The sequence below is a fragment of the Zootoca vivipara genome, chromosome 14, assembly GCF_963506605.1.
Source record: "Zootoca vivipara chromosome 14, rZooViv1.1, whole genome shotgun sequence".
NCBI lineage: Eukaryota > Metazoa > Chordata > Lepidosauria > Squamata > Lacertidae > Zootoca > Zootoca vivipara.
This window is the reverse complement of record NC_083289.1, coordinates 48,522,507-48,540,754: the sequence shown is the minus strand read 5'-3', so window position 1 is coordinate 48,540,754 and position 18,248 is coordinate 48,522,507. Positions and strand designations below refer to the sequence as shown.

The following is an 18,248-nucleotide window of genomic DNA, read 5'->3' as shown; positions in this document are numbered from 1 at the left end:
TGCCAAGGTTGCAGGTTTGATCCCTGCATGTTCCTGCGTTGCAGGGGGTTGGACTAGATGATCCCTGGGGTCCCTTCCAGCTCTACAGTTATATGATTCTAGGGTGCCGGAAAAGATGGGAAACCGGTCTGACCCAGCAGCAGTCTCCTAATGTTCTCAACTCTGCAACGCGAAGGCCGTCATCCCGAGGGTGCTTCTTTGAACACAGTCGGATTTACTTCTGAGTAGACACACGCAGTATCCGTCTGCGGGTCTCAGCGGGAGGCGCCTCGTATCTGACTTGCTTCTAACAGCTGTGCTCGCTCGGGGTTCTCATTCATCTTTCCTTTTTTTGAAGCCAGACAGGAAAGCAGATGGCGGCTGATGGCAGGGAGGTACCTGCTGGTGTCTCGACTTGACTCGCCCGATGAAGCTGACAGCTAGAGATGGCAGGAAAATGTTAGCAGTGCCTAAGGAAAACGCTTGGGCAGAGTGAGGAGCCCGTCCTGGTGGCCTGATCCTGACCTTGTGGGAACTGCGTTGGAGCCTTATCTCCAGAGGAATCGCTCACACACTTTGTGGAATCGTGGACTTCCCAGGTTTTTAAGCATGTGTTCCAACTTACCCCAAGCAGGGCAAACGTGGTCATTCAGCAAGGAGAAAAATTCAAGGTCAATCGTGACATCTCTCTTTAGGTAGGGTTGGGGATGCCACCAGCCTAAAACCCTGGAGAGCTGCTGCCAGTCAGTGCCAGAGATGGAGCAACGGTGTGACTCAGTATAAAGTAGCTTTGTATGGGCTCTTCTCACCTGACGTGGTCCTGATCTCCTGACCCCAAATGTGTCCCAGTTTTGCCCTTAGAGGGATGATGTTATGAAGATGCCCTCACTAGAGTTGGGATTCTGAAGAGCTCGGCTTCCTCGCATTTCTTCGAACAGGGGGTGGGAAGACTTCAAGCTTCCAAGATCTTTGTTGTCTCTCTGCAACCAGAACCCCTGTGTCTAACAGCTGGAGTCAACGATCCACAGTCAAAGTCGGCGTGCTTCTGAACAGGTAAAGGTAAAAGGTAAAGGGCCCCTGGACGGTTAAGTCCAGTCAAAGGCACCTAAGGGGTTGCAGCGCTCATCTCGCTTTCAGGCCGAGGGAGCCAGCGTTTGTCCACAGACAGCTTTCTGGGTCATGTGGCCAGCGTGACTAAACCGCTTCTGGCGCAACAGGACACAGTGACGTTTACCTTCCTGCCGCAGCGGTACCTATTTATCTACTGGCTTTCGAACTGCTAGGTTGGCAGGAGCTGGGACAGAGCAACGGGAACTGACCACCATCGCGGGGATTCGAACCGCCGACCTTCTGATTGGCAAGCCTAAGAGGCTCAGTGGTTTAGACCACAGCACCACACGTGTCCCGGTTGCTGGAAAACAAAGGAGGGGATCCCCTCCGGATTGCGGGCAGCATGCAGCGGAGAGGATTCACCTCGGAGGATGACTGGCTCCGGCATGGATTTTCCGGCGACTGGTGATGACCTTCAGATGTCTTCTAAAAGTCTGGTAGTTGTTTTTCTCTTTGACATCTGGTGGGAGGGCGTTCCACAGGGCAGGTGCCACTACCAAGAAGGCCCTCGGCCTGTTTCCCTGTAACTTGGCCTCTCGCAGTGAGGGAACCACCAGAAGGCCCTCAGTCCTGGACCTCAGTGTCCAGGCAGAAAGATGTGTGTGTGTGTGTGTGGAGACACTCCTTCAGGTATACTGGACCGAGATCTTTTAGGGCAGGCACCCCCAAACTGAGGCCCTCCAGATGGCCTACAACTCCCATGATCCCTAGCTAACAGGACCAGTGGTCGGGGAAGTAGGAATTGTAGTCCAAAACATCTGGAGGGCTGAAGTTTGGGGATGCCTGTTTTAGGGCTTTAAAGGTCAGCATTAACACTTTGAATTGTGCTTGGAAACATACTGGGAGCCAATTTAGGTCTTTCAAGACCGGTGTTATGTGGTCTCGGTGGCCTCTCCCAGTCACCAGTCTAGCTGCCACATTCTGGATTAGTTGTCGTTTCTGGGTCACCTTCAAAGGTAGCCCCACATAGAGCGCATTGCAGTAGACCAAGCGAGAGATAACTAGAGCATGCACCACTCTGGCGAGACAGTCCGCGGGCAGATAGGGTCTCAGCCTGCGTACCAGATGGAGCTGGTAGACAGCTGCCCTGGACACATAATTGACAGCTGTGTGTCCAAAATGACTCCCCGGCTGCGCACCTGGTCCTTCAGGGCACAGTCACCCCATCCAGGACCAGGGAGTCCTCCACACCTGCCCGCCTCCTGTCTTGTCAGGATTCAACATCAATCTGTTAGCCGCCTTCCATGCTCCAAACGCCTCCAGACACTCACACAGGACCTTCACCGCCTTCACTGGTTCTGATTTGAAAGAGAGGTAGAGCTGGTTATCATTCGCATATCTCCTCTAAGTCTCCACTTACATACCCAGCTCCTTCAACCGCTCCTCATCAGGCTTGGAAACCTGCCCTGAACTCAAAACGCCGCAACCTTTCTCCGGAGGGGAGTCTGAGCAACCTTTTCCCTGCCCCCACACATAGGGGGCGGGGAGCAGAGAAGCGCCGCGAGCCCCCCAGCAGGTGGCACTGTTGCCCTTGGCAAGGCCACCTGGCTCTCCCCACCACCCCCACCAACCCCCACCCCGGGGGGAAATTGGAGCGTGCGTTTCCGACAGCATCCAGTTATGCCTCTGAACTTTCTTCTCTCCCCCCCGCCAGCCCCCTCCCTCCCTCTTTCTCCCTCGGTCTCTTCCTGTGCAGTGTGGGATTTCACTTCCCCGCCGCGCTATGGCAAGGACGGGCTCTGCTGAAGAAGCAGCAGCAGCAGGCAGAGCCGCCGAGGATCAGGGCCCGGCCCGGGGGCGCAGCCTCCGCCGCTGCGCTTAAGCTGGCGAGCTGACGGGGCTGCACCGGACTCGCCTTCCCCGTTCGCACGACCCCCCACGCACCCACTCACCCCGCAAAAACCCCTCGCACCCCATCCCCACCTTTCAGCCTTCCCCGTTGCTCCTCGATTTCTCTTGCGCACCCGAGCCTCCGGATCGCGGGCAGCGCGCAGCGGACGGGATCCGCCTCGGAGGGATGGCTGGCTCCGGCACGGATTTCCCCGGCGACTGGCGGCGGAGGCGGCAGCAGGAGCAGGCGGGTCCCTGCGCGCACTGAGGGCGGCGGGGAAGGCGACGCGAGGTAAGAGCCGCGGTGCCCGCGACCCACGTCTTGTCCTCCGGGGCTCGTCCTCCTGCTGGACCCGTTTGCTGCGCGCGTTTGGAGGATCGCGCGGTGCAAAGGGAGAGGGGAAATCAGCCTTCCGGGGTCAGGAGGTGCAGACACGCACGCATAGACCCGCAGACCCAGACATACGCGCGCATTTTTCGCATTCTTGCTTGCAACGCGTGCTTGCGCGGGGAGTGGCGTTTGCGCGTTACGGAGCGCGGGGATCGGGGAGGTCGGAGGCGGGTTTGCGGTGTGTGAGGGGGGGCCGCGCTGGAACGATGGACGCGGAAGGGAACGAGGCGGTCGTGGGAACGCGTACACGGAGCGGAATGAAGAGAGGGAGATGCGGGGAGGATGGCTTGGCCTGCCTTGGCTTTTCTCTCGCATTCCCCCAACCCACAAAGTACCCAGTGAAAGATCCGTTCAGGATCCAGTGTAGGGCCAAATCGCGTGGGTTAGGACGGAAATAAAATAACCGCACCTCTTTTTGCACTAGCGTGGCCCACCTACGCTGGTGGGCTGCAACCTAGGTGGTCGCAGGAGGAGGGGTGTGTGTGTTGTAACATATGGTGGGATTATTCTTGGTGGTACGTGCCCTATTTGAATTACGCTGGAGTTGGACTCTCAAGAGTCCGGGACACCCTCCTCAAGTCCTGCACCTTAAGAGCACAGGAATCTGCCTCAGACTCCCTTAGCTTTGTTGACACTGGCTGGCAGGGGCTTCCCCTTGGCCAGGGGTTGAACCCGGGACCTTTTCCTGCCAGGCCTGTCTTCTGGTGGTCCCCAAGCGTAGAAGAGGGCCCTTCCCCCAGAGAGCAGCCGCTGCTGGGGAGAGGGCAGAAAAGGAATGCAGAAAAGCGAAAATATCATCAGGGGCTGGGCCTAGCAGCAGCCCAGAGGCTTGGTGAGTGTGCTGCTTTGTTTTGCTTCCCCTCCAGGAAGAGAAAAAGCTGTTTTTTGCAGAAGGAAGAAAACCTCCAAGTGGAGAGGGAGAGAAAGGAAGGAAGGAAGGGGGAGTCCAGACAAGCAGCTGGTTTCTTGGCTTTGTGTGTTTGCGTGGGGTGCCAAGGGCTTTCCGTCCCAGATCGTCCTCTGCTGCAGATGAGTCCGGGGACCCAGGAGCCAACCAGTGCCAGGGGGGACGTGGCTCGCTCCCTGGGCACTGGCTGGGGTCCTAGCCGAAACGCCATCCCTTCAGAGGGGGTGCCCCCAGAGGCCTTGGCTCCCTTGCCCTTGGCTGCCCAGGTCGATGGGGCCGGGTGGGAACGGTGTTCGGTTTCTCAGGCAGGGCTTTGTGAGCAAGAGGAGGCTGGAAAGGAAGCTTGCTTTCCCAATCGCAAAAAAACCAACCCCACAAACCCGCTCAGGGGCCTAAGGAGGAAGAGGGGCCTCTCGGAATGACAGGCGAGATGTGATTTCGGACTTGCGGGTGAGGCCTGCAGCTGGAGAGCCTTGTTTTGAAAGAGGCTTCGCAGACTTCCTTGCAACGGTGCAATCGGAAGGGCGCCCCATGGCTCGGCCTGGGCCCCGGAAGGTGTTTCCCGAATCCGTTGCTCTGCCCCAGAATGGGGGCGGATGGCGTCAGCGGTGTTGTGGTCTGGGGAGCACAGTGCCCCACTAGGCAGGCTGTTGTGCAGATGCTGAAAGCTTCTGTTTATTTATTTATTCCCCTTTCCCAGAAGGATGAGTTCACTCCCAGGCAGCGTTTGATTATGGTTTCTTTTTAATTTTAATTTTAGGAACTGTTTTTAACGTTGCTGCCTAGTGCTATGGCATTGTGGTGAGCCTCAGCGATTTATAAACATCCATCATCGTCACGGCAAGCGAGGAAATAGCGATGATAAAGATAGCACGTCTTATGTATTTTATTTTTCAGTATTTCTGTACCACCAGCTAACCAAAAGCTCTCTGGATGGCTTAGCAGCGCGCAAAAAAAAGTTAATGCCATAATTTTTTAAAATAAAATTTAACATGCATATAGTGTTTAGGGAAGAAGCTCAAAATAGCTTCCCATTATCTAACTGCTCACAACAGTCCTGTAAGGTAGATCAGATTATCCTCACATGGCAGATAAGGGTGGGGATGTTGCCTCAGGCTTCCCTGAGTTCTCAGATGAGGCAAGATTTTTGAAGAGAGGATAGTATGACGGATTTGAACTCGGAGCAACAGAAGGAATGAGAGATCATTGTATTTTTGTCACGGGATTAGAGATAGAAGATTGGGTGCAGCAAAGGGAGAAATAAAAAACACTGGAAAACAGGATGGGAAGTTGGCAAAACAAAAGAAAAAATAATATGTTTTGGGAGTGTATATGTGAAACTTTGAAAATTTAACAAAATATAACTGGAAAAAGAGATTTTTTAAAGAGGGGATGCCCCAATTCACATAGTTTAGCATACAACTGCCTTTTGTTCCTCTGGTGATAAACTGCCCTGTGTCTTCTGAGCACATGCAAAGTGTAGTTGCTTCAGCCCTGTGGGGGCCGCTGTGCATCTTCCCTTTGTGAAAAGCCCATGTGTCATGATTGCACATGCATACGCTTCAGTGTGGGTGTGCATGAACTGCAAAGATACTGGCTATGTATATGCAACTCCTGCGTTGCGACAAATCTACGTGCTTATTTTGAAAGTTGCATTTGACCTGGCCATGCTTCCTGCGTAGGAAATATATCTCCCATTAAGTGAAAGCAGGTAAACGCGGTCCACACCCACTGGCCTCGAGTCAGGACTACTTTGGGTCAAGGTCCACCCAAACCTGCTTTCCTCTGCCAGTGCAAGACCAGGCAGTCAGATGCTTCTGGGAACTTGTAGGTGAGCCCAACAAGTGAGCCTGTTCCCCTGTATCTTTTACTCTGAGGTATACTGCTTCTGGACCTGGAGGTTCCTTAATTAGCCGGGCAAATAGGCACGACATAGGCTTCTCCCTCTCCATGTAACTGACTGGTTCTTATTTAAAGTCATCTCGCTAGACCAAGGGTAGGAAACTTGTTGCCTTGTGAAGTGGTTAGGCTGCAATTCCCGCCATCCCCGAACATTGGCCGGGCTGGCTGGGGCGCAGTGTTCGAAATTAGCCAGGCGCCAGGCGCATTTTGCACCTGGATTTCGACCACTTGCGATGCCTGGACGGCGCCTGACACCTCTACCATCTGGACATGCATGCCTGGCCTTGGGTCTGGACTGTTTTCACACACTAACACCCCATCCTGTAGAATTCTATCGGTTATATTTTATCTGCACAATCGGAACGAATTTCAAGAACCAAAATGCTTTTTCCGTGCAGCCTGGGCAAGAGCAGGCGCCATTAAGAAAGAGAGGTAGGAATAGTCCAATTTATATGCAAGGCGGTCCCTGGATCAAGTGACTTTTCTTCTTTAGGCTCTCAAAGTTTTTGCTAGGCGAAAGCTCCCTGGATAGCTCAGTTGGTCGGAGCGTCGTGCTGATAATGCCAGGGTTGCAGGTTCCATACCTGAATGGGATAGCGGCATATTCCCGCATTGCAGGGGGTTGGACCAGAGGAGCCTCGGAGTCCAACTATGCAATTCTATTAAGTCCTATTCCTGACCATTGTCATTGCTGGCTGGGGCAGATGGGAGCTGAAGTCTGGAGCGCCCCAGGTTTGCCATCCCTGCGCCGGCAGTGGCACCTGCATGTGTGGCGAGGCCTCAGTTCCCCTCTAGTGGACGTGCGCATAACTTCATGTGCGCGAGCCCCAAAGAGCAATGTGCTGTACGCAGCCTGTCATTTCTCACCCTGCAGCCGGGAAGGTCGATTTCAATCTGCCGATAACGAAGCATGGGACAAGAACATTCATTTTTTGGTGTACCTTTTAACCCAAAGAAAGAGGAGCCGCTTTGAAAATCAGTGCAGGACAGTGTTATTGCAGAGCAGAGTCCATGAATACGGCCTGCCATGGTTGGAGGAGAGCCTTTGGGAAAGCGCAGCAGAGAGGCCCTGGGTATGAGAAGAGCGACGCTACAAGGCTATCCCTGTTTTATCTTGGGAATGCAGTCCTGAACTTGGAATTGCTGAGCCAGGGGATAATTATGTGTCGCAACAAACGTGAGCAGTGTTTATTCTTAAAGTGGAAAGCCACGTGGGGAGGTGGAATTTGAAGCGAGAAGCAGTTGTGTATGAGTGCCTGTGCTTAATCCTTCCCCACCTGCCATTTCTCCGTTCCAAATCACCAGGGGCATCGAAAGATGCCGGGTATGGGCCAAGGGGACAAAAAAAATTGCTTCCCATCTGCCAGTCAGTGCCATTTTCTGTGTACAGACGCAGGTTTAGAACTTGAATGGTGGCACAAGGCGAGTCTTCTAATTTCCGATCTGTATTGCCCCAGATAAGCGCAATTAATCTGCCCTCCCACCCCAAATCATCCCAGATCAGTTCCTACTCAATTCATTTGTCCCCAATTAATTTCCCAACAGATCCTGCTCCAAATCAATTCAATTCCTTTTCAATTAGTCCCATTCATTAAGCCCAAATCATCTCTAGATAAAGTCCTCTTAAATTAATTTATTCCCCCAACTTAATGTCCTACCCAGAAACTGAGATCATCCTCGCTTTTTGGTTTCCTCTGAATTCATTGCACACCAAGAAACATTTGGGGCACACACACACACAAAAATTCTGGTGCCCATGGACGTACCCCTAGCAACGCCCACTTAATCAACTTCCCCAAATCATGTTTTCGCCTAGTCGCCTTCCTTAAGGAGGGGTTGTAGGTCAGTGCAAGGGGTCAAACAGCAGGGGATGGGGAAGACCCTTCTCTGCCTGAGACACTAGGAAGCTGCTGCCAGTCAGGGTAGATGGTACAGGGCTAGACGCGGGTGGTGCTGTTGCCTAAACCACCATGCCTCTTGGGCTTGCCGATCAGAAGGTCAGCGGTTCGAATCCCCATGACGGTGGTGTGTTCCCGTTGTTCTGTCCCAGCTCCTGCCAAATAGCAGTTCAAAAGCAAATAGATAAATAGGTACCACTGTGGCGGGAAGGTAAACGGTGTTTCCATGCGCTGTGGTTTCCGCCACAGTGTCCCATTATGCCAGAAGCGGTTTAGTCATGTTGGCCACATCACCCAGAAAGCTGTGGACAAACGCCGGCTCCCTCGGCCTGAAAGCAAGATGAGTGCCGCAACCCCATAGTTGCTTTGACTGGACTTAACCGTCCAGGGGTCCTTGACATTGACCTTACAGGGCAAGATGAACAAATAGTTTCACCTGTTCCAGCCCCCTAATGGTCCACCTACACTGTGGAACTCCCTGGCCCTTGATATTAAGCAAGCACCTTCACTGCCTGCTGAAAACATTTTTCTTTAGACAAACCTACCCAGATATCTAGAACTGACCTGTGCTCGGATCTGTGTTTAGCTTATCACTGATTCTGAATGCTTTAAAAAAGTTGCTTAAAAGCTTTCTGAGAGTAAGAGCTGTTCAACCGTAGAACAGTCTCCCTCGGGGGGAGGTGGTGGACTCCCCTTCCTGCAGAGGTTGGGTGGCCTTCCTGCAGAGGTTTCCAAGCAGAGGTTGGGTGGCAGTCTGTCATGGATGCTTTAGTTGAGACTCCGGCATTGCAGGGGGTTGGACTAGATGACATTTGGGGGTCCCTTCCAACTCTACGATTCTATGAACTGTTTTTGCTGGTAACCTTACCACTTTATTTTTTCCAGTAAACCTCTTTGAGGCTTTGTTTTTGTTTTTTGTTTTGCTTGCAAATTGCAATGAAGCAATTGCCTCCGATGGCGCTGTTCATTCCAGGTCCCTTCTGTCTGCCGCTCACTGCCCTCGTCCTCCCTTTCAGGTTGCCTGACCTATGTAGGCAGGCTGCACCAGCGGGGAGAGAGAGGAGGTCACCAGACATCTTCCCTCTCCCTGCAGGCGCTGCGCACCCTGCATGCAAGCAGCAAGGCATCGGGTTCTCTCAGCAGGGCACGACAGAGCAGCCTGATCTTGCTCCGGAAGAGACCTAGAAGTGCCAGGCTGCATCGCAAAAGGTGGCGAGGCGGAGAGCGGGCAGGCTTTTAGCACCGTCTATGCAACGCACAATAACAGCGCTGATGCTGCCGTTGAAAAGCAATAAGACGGCGGACCATCACTCGGTTGTCATCATACATGCTTCCCATACAGAGGGTCCCAGATTCAGCCCTGAGCATCTGTAATTAAAAAATATCCAGGGCTAGGAGAGCTGCTGGCACGTTCGTGAAAGCCATTGCCAATTAAGAGTAGGGAATTCTGGGCTTGGCGGAATAAAGATCTGATTCAATATACGGTTGCAATAACATAACATAACATAACATAACATAAAACATAAGAACATAACATAACATAACTCACCCAAACGTGCAGCAGCAGGGTATTTCATCATGCAATATACAAATCAAACAAAAAAAAATACACAGTTGTACCTTGGAAGTCGAACGAAATCCGTTCCGGAAGTCCGTTCTACTTCCAAAATGTTCGGAAGCCAAAGCGCGGCTTCTGATTGGCTGCAGGAAGCTCCTGCAGCCAATCGGAAGCCGCAGAATCCCCGTAAGACATTTGGCTTCCAAAGAACGTTCACAAACCGAAACAGTCACTTCCGGGTATGCGGGGAGACAAAACGTTCGAGAACTAAGCTGTTCGAAAACCAAGGTACGACTGTATAGAATAAGAGACAGAAATGATGCGCCGATATAAATCGAGACATTTGTATTACCCGTGCTGGCGTGGATGGTGAATACTGAGCAACTTAAGTGCAAACTAGCCTAGGAAATAAAAATCCTACTAGGTGATGTAAAAGTGTTTCGGGTCCTCCAGCCTCCTGGAGACACTCACCAGCCTTAGCGGTGGTGACTCTTAATCTCAGGATCCTGGGTTCAAGCCCCACGTTGGGCAGAAGATTCCTGCCCAGATGACCCTTGTGCTTCCCTTCCAACTCTCTGATTCTAGGACTGGTGGAGCCCATGCCATTCAGAGCTCTGGAGCCCACAGATTCTAGCTTGGCCCCCTTCCTGCTTGCTGCTGAGTTCTGCAAGGGGCAATGCCAGAACAAGGAAAAGGGGGGGGGAGCTGGCAGTCAGTGCTACCCCCTAGACTGGATGCAATTCAGAAAGCAACAGTGTGATGCAGTGTGCATCAGTGTGATGCAGTGTGAAGTCAACAGTGTGATGCGGCAGCTAAAAAAGCCAATGCAATTCTGGGCTGCATCAATAGGAGTATAGCATCTAGATCAAGGGAAGTAATAGTACCACTGTATTCTGCTCTGGTCAGACCTCACCTGGAGTACTGTGTCCAGTTCTGGGCACCACAGTTCAAGAAGGATACAGACAAGCTGGAACGTGTCCAGAAGAGGGCAACCAAAATGGTCAAAGGCCTGGAAACGATGCCTCATGAGGAACGGCTTAGGGAGCTGGGTATGTTTAGCCTGGAGAAGAGAAGGTTAAGGGGTGATATGATAGCCATGTTCAAATATATTAAAGGATGTCATATAGAGGAGGGAGAAAGGTGGTTTTCTGCTGCTCCAGAGAAGCGGACACGGAGCAATGGATTCAAACTTCAAGAAAGAAGATTCCACCTAAACATTAGGAAGAACTTCCTGACAGTAAGAGCTGTTCGACAGTGGAATTTGCTACCAAGGAGTGTGGTAGAGTCTCCTTCCTTGGAGGTCTTTAAGCAGAGGCTTGACAGGCATATGTCAAGAATGCTTTGATGGTGTTTCCTGCTTGGCAGGGGGTTGGACTGGATGGCCCTTGTGGTCTCTTCCAACTCTATGATTCTATGATTCAAAGCAGGAAAGTGGCTGAAGGCCAGGCTGAGATTGGCTGGGCTGTCTTTGCCCTCATAGATCACCCTTCCGCAGCCTAGTGTCCTCCTCCAGATCTTGTTGAACTCCCAACTCCCATCACTCCTGATCCCTTGGCCATCTTAGGAGCTGGAATCCAGCAACATCGCAGGGGTACCATGTTGGCTATTCCTTTCCACCCTGGGTGGGAAGCATGCGAGCAGATGTCTGGCCTTCTTTAATGCCCTACTAAGGTTCCTTGCAGACATGAGCGTCTTATCTCAAGAAAGAAAGCACTTAGATCCTATCTGATTATACCCACGTGTTGCCAGACCTAGATGTCCTCAAGAGCTCCCATTCTAGAGTTGCCATTTTGCATTGCTAAGCATTGCCTTGTTTTCTTACTTCCCCCTACTCTGTTGAGCTCACATTGATGTCTTCGGCCTGAGTTTTACAGAAGGTCCACCCATGTGTAGCACAGGCAGTTGCAACAAGGCCAAGGTACCTGCCTAAGGGTCTTCGCTTGGTGGTCTTCATTGATTACATAGCTGGTTTAATTGCTTTGAGAATCATGGAGTCTGCCTGGCAAACTCTTCCCGGGGAGGGCAGGTGGTGGTGGAGGTAGAAAGGCAGTTGATGGCTGCAGAAAATCTCTTGCCCAATTTTAATTCCTGCTGGTTGTGTCTGTGCGCCTGTTTCTCCTGTGTTTTCTAAGTTGATGACTTCTGCAGATTTCCGTTTGGCTGGTTCCCGCAGGGTGTCTGGTTTTACCTTGTTTTCAGCTATTTGCGTTAACTCAAGGCCCTGGATGTTTCTCCGCATGTTCTTTCACTTGCAGGTCTGTGCATCATAGGGTTTGTAGCCTTACTAAGCGCAGTCGTCCTTGTTATGCTTCCTAGCTGGCTGTCGCGCTGCATGATGGGTTTTGCAGTATAGAAGTCACACTGTCATTTTACTGTTCTCAGCTATGCGTATCTTTTGTTCTCGTTTGCACCCTGTATTGTAGGACTTGAGATGGCAAGAACTGGCTAAAGAAAACACTGGGGACATGTAGATGGATAGGAATAAGACTGTGAAAACGCTGCTAAATGATAATAATAATAATAATAATAATAATAATAATAATAATAATAATAATAATAAAAACAATAATGCAGATTTTTGTGAGAATATCCAGTGCCTCTCAACATGACAACAATGAACATTTCCTAGCCTGCTGTGGTTGTTTTCAACAGATTTTTCTCTTTTTTAAGCTGACTGTGTTACAACTGCCAGATTCAGCAGGATTCAGCAAGGCAGGAATCATGATACTCAACCTTAATTCTGCACTTTGCTAATTGAAATCCACGTCTAATTGTGAAATTCCTTGTTCGCCTAATGCAGCAATTTTCAAACTCTATACCTTTGGCAAACCCCTTCCCACGCTTGTGTTCGCTTTACTGGTGGTTTGTTCATCATCCTATATATGATTCTATATTTGCGATGGCTCTATTGTTTGAAAGCCGCTTTGCGATTCATTTGAAGGGAAAGCGGCAAAGAAATATAATAAATCAACTCAAAACCATGTCAACATCTCTGCTGAGGAGACGTCTCCCTTTCATGCCCCCCCCCTCATGCTTTCTAAGCTGCATTTATTTGTTTGGGAGATCTATACTCCGTCTTTCGATCAAAGGATCTCCAAGGTGGCTTGCAGAAGATTCGAACGTGACATAGGTCTGGAGGAAGCTATTGTGTGGGTGGGACAGTGGATGTTTTAATAGAACCTTATCCCAGGGGCAAAGAACCAACCCCACCCCTCAGTCCTAACCAGCCCTCCCTGGTGGCTATTTTTCTTTTAATGTCTATGCTAATTGCTTCCATGCAATTACTCTCTGGCCTCGAGAGTGCACCCTGGCATGCGCCTCCTCCAGTGCAAGGGTGGATCAATAGCTGTGGACCGGCTACCTGCGATGGAAGCAAGCCTGCCGTTGTTGACCTTGCTCTGGAGGAGCAGATTTCAAGGAATCCTAAGGTCCCCGGAACACAGCTGAAAAAACGCTCAAGCCAAGCGAGTGTGTCTGTTTTCCAGCTTTCAGATGTTAGGCTGTACGACTCCTTCGGCATCCTTAAACGAAAGAGACAAGCCGTTCTCCAGATATCTCCTGGTGAAAATCAATTGCCAGCTGAAACAACACCAGTGAATCTCTTCTTTTAATTGCTTTTGTCGACGTCGAAACAAGCCAACCGGCTAAGTTTAAGGCCCCGATCGGACCCTGCCAGTCAGCCATTTTGTTTGCACGGAAGCAGACCCATTTCGATGTGGGGAGGCCCCGACTCTCGGAGACTGCAAGTCCCAGCAGGCCATGTGCCATCTTGATTTCGGCAGCTGCTGAAGCTGCTCAAATCAAGATGGCACATGGCCTGCTGGGAGTTGTAGTCTACGCAGCCCAGGCCGACCCACGTTAGCAGCCACCACCGTCATGAAACGGCTTTCCGTCGGGCGGGCTGGGTTGTTTTCTGCCGGAAGACATTGCTTTTGTCGGTGCAGAGGCCTCTTCGGTTTGTGCCACTTTGCCAAATAGGCCAGGGCCTGTGACCTGGACTGCATCCATTTCAGGTTCAGCTCTCCAAGGCTTGGGCTCTGAGAGCTCTTGCTCAGAGCAGAAGTGGTTCCCAGAGCCTTTATGACACCTGTACCCTTCTTTTTTTTGAAGGGGGAAAAAACCCCACACATCTCTGCACAGCAAAACACGGCAGATTGCAGAATATCAGACAGACTGGGGCGAAGGGGAGGCTTTTAAAAAGTAAAAGTAAAAAGGCCAAGCCGGGTTTTATTCTCCCTTTGAGACAAGCTGAGGAAATCTATACCAAAGGCATGAAAGGGCAATAAAGACAGACTCCCCCCCCCTGCTTTTGCTCTCCCCACACACCCCGAGCAAAATTAATTGACTGGATCTCGCCCTTCGTTTGGAAGCCGGTGAGCAGGAACTTGGTGCCATGCTCCAGAGCTAAAGGAGAGAGCTGCTTTTCCTCCACTTCCGAGGGCTGGAGAATTAATGCAAAACCCAGCCAGTCCGCAGGAAGGATCTTTCTGCCAAATGAGAAATCCCGTTGGTTCTTGTGCCTTCGGTGTGAGAGCAGCTGCGTTGCATGCAGAAAGTTGCAGGTTCAAGCCCCTACTCCAAGTTGTTGTTGTTTAGTCGTTTAGCCGTGTCCGACTCTTCGTGACCCCAGGGACCAGAGCACGCCAGGCACTCCTGTCTTGCACTGCCTCCCACAGTTTGGTCAAACTCATGTTCGTAGCTTCGAGAACACTGTCCAACCATCTCGTCCTCTGTCGTCCCCTTCTCCTTGTGCCCTCCATCTTTCCCAACATCAGGGTCTTTTCCAGGGAGTCTTCTCTTCTCATGAGGTGGCCAAAGTATTGGAGCCTCAGCTTCACGATCGGTCCTTCCAGTGAGCACTCAGGGCTGATTTCCTTCAGAATGGATAGGTTTGATCTTCTTGCAGTCCATGGGACTCTCAAGAGTCTCCTCCAGCACCATAATTCAAAAGCATGAATTCTTTGGCGATCAGCCTTCTTGATGGTCCAGCTCTCACTTCCATACATCACTACTGGGAAAACCATAGCTTTAACTATATGGACCTTTGTCTGCAAGGTGATGTCTCTGCTTTTAAAGATGCTGTCTAGGTTTGTCATTGCTTTTCTCCCAAGAAGCCGGCGTCTTTTAATTTCATGACTGCTGTCACCATCTGCAGTGATCATGGAACCCAAGAAAGTAAAATCTCTGCCTCCATTTCTTCCCCTTCTATTTGCCAGGAGGTGATGGGACCAGTGGCCATGATCTTAGTTTTTTTGATGTTGAGCTTCAGGCCATATTTTGCGCTCTCCTTTTTCACCCTCATTAAAAGGTTCTTTAATTCCTCCTCACTTTCTGCCATCAAGGTTGTGTCATCTGCATATCTGAGGTTGTTGATATTTCTTCCGGCAATCTTAATTCCGGCTTGGGATTCATCTAGTCCAGCCTTTCGCACGATGTATTCTGCATATAAGTTAAATAAGCAGGGAGACAATATACAACCTTGTCGTACTCCTTTCCCAATTTTGAACCAGTCAGTTGTTCCATATCCAGTTCTAACTGTAGCTTCTTGTCCCACTCCAAGTAGGATCGCATAAAAGCCTTGTTACCCCTTCATCTTCTGACACCTCCTCTTCTCCCCCTCCACTCTCTGACCTCTCATTGTTGTCCCACCACCACTCCCCGGACTCTGTCTTCTCCCCTTGGGGGGTGTGTGTGTTCCCAGCTGGTTCCTCCCACCATTCCTGTGCGTCCAGCCAGTCTACGGCAGTGGGCATCATTGCCTCCTGGTGCAGTGAGTTCCAAAGATTCACTGCATTTTGGGAATGGGCTGCTTTCTTTTATCTGTCCTTTTATCTTCCAACATTCAGCTTCCAGGAGTTCTAGTGCGATGAGAGAGGAGCCTTCCCCCAGGTCCTGATCCCCTCCCACTCCTCCGGGTCTCCTCCCCTGGGTTGGGCTCCTCCAGTTCCCCAGTCTTTTCCCACCCCTCCTTCCCCTCTGGCTTTCCCCTCCTGCCAGGACGTTTCCATGGGACCCATGGCAAACTGGACTGGGAGGAAAGGGTCTCAAGGTGCCACACTCATGTGAATTGCCAGTTGGTCATGGTTAGGGCTTCCAGGAATGGTTAGTTAACTTCCTGATAACTTCGGAAGTTGTGTTGCATTTGTCCCTCTAGACCAGGCATCCCCAAACTTCGGCCCTCCAGATGTTTTGGACTACAATTCCCATCATCCCTGGCCACTGGTCCTGTTAGCTAGGGATCATGGGAGTTGTAGGCCAAAACATCTGGAGGGCCACAGTTTGGGGGTGCCTGCTCTAGACTCTCCAACTCTAGAGTTCTGATTCTAGGAAGTCTTTCCCATGACCTGCTACCTTGACCCTTCCAACTGGGGATGCCAGGATTGACCCTGAGAATTTTAGCATAACAAGGATGTGCCCCTTCCACCAAGTTATGGACCTTCCTGAAGGTATGGCAGATGGGGGCAAGGGCACCCAGTTACCATGAGCAGAGTGGCAAAGAGATGCGCTCATTGGAGTCTCGTTGGTGCTCCTGGATTTGGCATTTGAGCGTATGGAACTGCGTTGCCCTGAGTCAGGCTGCTGCTTCATCTAGCTCAGTCTTCTTCTTTGCAATCACTCGTAACCGAGTAAGATTGTCTTCCATAAGCACAGTTTTAACAGTAGGTCCGTAAGTGACTTTGGCGGCCAATTCTGGATCCACACGATCTTCCACAGTGGGGACATAGGTTTCTGGGCGGGAGTTGATCATGGTGAGGGTTTGCCAAGCATGCCTTCCTCTTAGCACGTCTCTCCCTTGTGTCCTGAGTTTGAGCGTCTTCAAACCCCAGGACACCTTTGGTAAAGGCTGTTCTCCAATAAGAGCACTCGCAGGCCAGTGTTTCCCAATTGTTGGTGTTTATACTACATTTTTTAAGATTTGCCTTGAGACAGTCTTGAAACCTCTTTTGTCAACCACCAGCATTACGCTTTCCATTTTTAAGTTTGTGATGGAGTAGTTGCTTTGGAAGGCAATAATCCAGCATCCGCACAACATGACCATTCCAACGAAGTTGATGTTGAAGATCATTGCTTCGACACTGGTGATCTTTGCTTCTTCCAGTACACTGGCAGTAGATCACCTGACTTGCCAAATGATGTGTAGAATTTTTCGGAGACACCGTTGATGGAATCTTTCGAGGAGCTGGAGGTGGCGTTTATAAGTGGTCCATGTTTCACAAGCATACAGTAGCGTTCACACTAAGGATCCAGCCACACTTCTGGTTGCCCAGTGCCTTAAAAAACCACAGGTCTGAGAAGCTTTCTGCTTGTCTCACGCTTTTGGGGCGCTGGTCCGAGTGATTTTCCATTTCCCCCTGCTTTTCACCTTCAAATTGGAGCAGGCATCAATTCCCAGCAAACCCAACTGATGTTCCAGCATTGGGAGCAGGTATTCCCATGGGGAAACGGCGGGGCAAGCCCCTAACTGGCAATGGCTTTCCAGGGTTTCGAATGGGTGGGTGGGTGCCTCTCCCAGCCCTACGCCGAGAATTGAACCTGCAGCATTCTGCAGAGCTGCGACGCTTCCCCAGAGATGAGGAACCTGTCTTATGACAAACATGGGCCATTGGTCCACTGATTGGCAGAAGTTCTCAGGGACCGAGGTCTTTCCCCAGCCCTACCTGGGAATGTGGGCGGATTGAACCTGGTACCTAATACAGGCTCTGCCTTCTTCTCTTCGCTTTCATTCCTGCCTCACGATTCTGCCTTCAAGTGTTCCTTTGGTCTATGAAAGGAGGAAAGGGGAGGGAGGGAGGGAGGGGGGAAGAGGTACCAGGGGGCCGAGGCGATGTCAGAAGGACTCCTCTCTCCGGGCAGCTGGTGCGAAGAGAAGGATGCGACAGAGCCCTCCCGGGGCCCAGAGGGAGAGATGGGGATTAAATAGCAAGAGAGCTGTGAGGCTAAAGTAGCTCAAGGCAAAAGATCAGGATGGAGCGAAGGAAGGCAGGGAAGCGGGAGGGGGAGAGACGGAGGGAAGCCACCAAACACACAATTCCTTGCTTTTCGACATCTCTCCAAGATGCAGCTAAGCTATACAAATCTAGCCAGCGTTGAGCCCTTATCTTCCAGGAGCAGAAACAATTGGCCTGCAGGAAGGAGAAGGGGAAGGCATTGGAGGAAGTGGGAGAGAGAGAGAGAGAGAGAGAGAAGCAATCTGTTTGATTGACAAACAAAACGGGGGAGGGGGTTGGAAACACCCCCACACACAAACAAGAAGGAAGAAAGGAGGAGGAGGCAGCAGCTGTCTGGCTGCCACTTTGGCGTCGACACCTCCCTCCCGCTCGCTGCTCCTGCTGCCAGTGAGATGTTCTGACTGGCTGAGTTCAATGTCAGCCGCTCGGCAGCAAATGCCATTGACAAACCTTCTGCCTCCAGCTGCGGCGGAGCTGGAACGAGCCCCAGATTATACCGCAAAGCCACCGGGGGAGAGCTGGGGCAGCAAATGCAGCATCTCGGCGCTGCCTGAGCTCTCTCTCTCTCTCCCCATCTCCAATCTTTAGGGTTCTGCCTCTCCCCCCAGGCTTCTGCTCTTAATTTGGAGACTCGGTTGTATCCCTTAAGCGTTTCCTCTTCCCACCCAACTGGCCTGGCCAAGCCGGGAAGGAGGTGGCTGCGCACGCCTGCTGATCTCGTGAT

General features: G+C 51.3%; 1 protein-coding gene across 4 annotated transcripts in view; it reads left to right on the top strand.

Moving 5' to 3' along the window:
- The first annotated feature begins 2,740 nt into the window (after nucleotides 1–2,740).
- RAI1 (retinoic acid induced 1) overlaps nucleotides 2,741–18,248 on the top strand; it is a 223,155-nt gene continuing 207,647 nt past the window's right edge. For all 4 annotated transcript variants that reach the window (XR_009558523.1, XM_035132142.2, XM_035132141.2 and 1 more), the window contains exon 1: nucleotides 2,741–3,211. The gene's annotated coding sequence lies outside the window, so the exon portion shown is untranslated. The remainder of the gene's footprint in view (nucleotides 3,212–18,248) is intronic.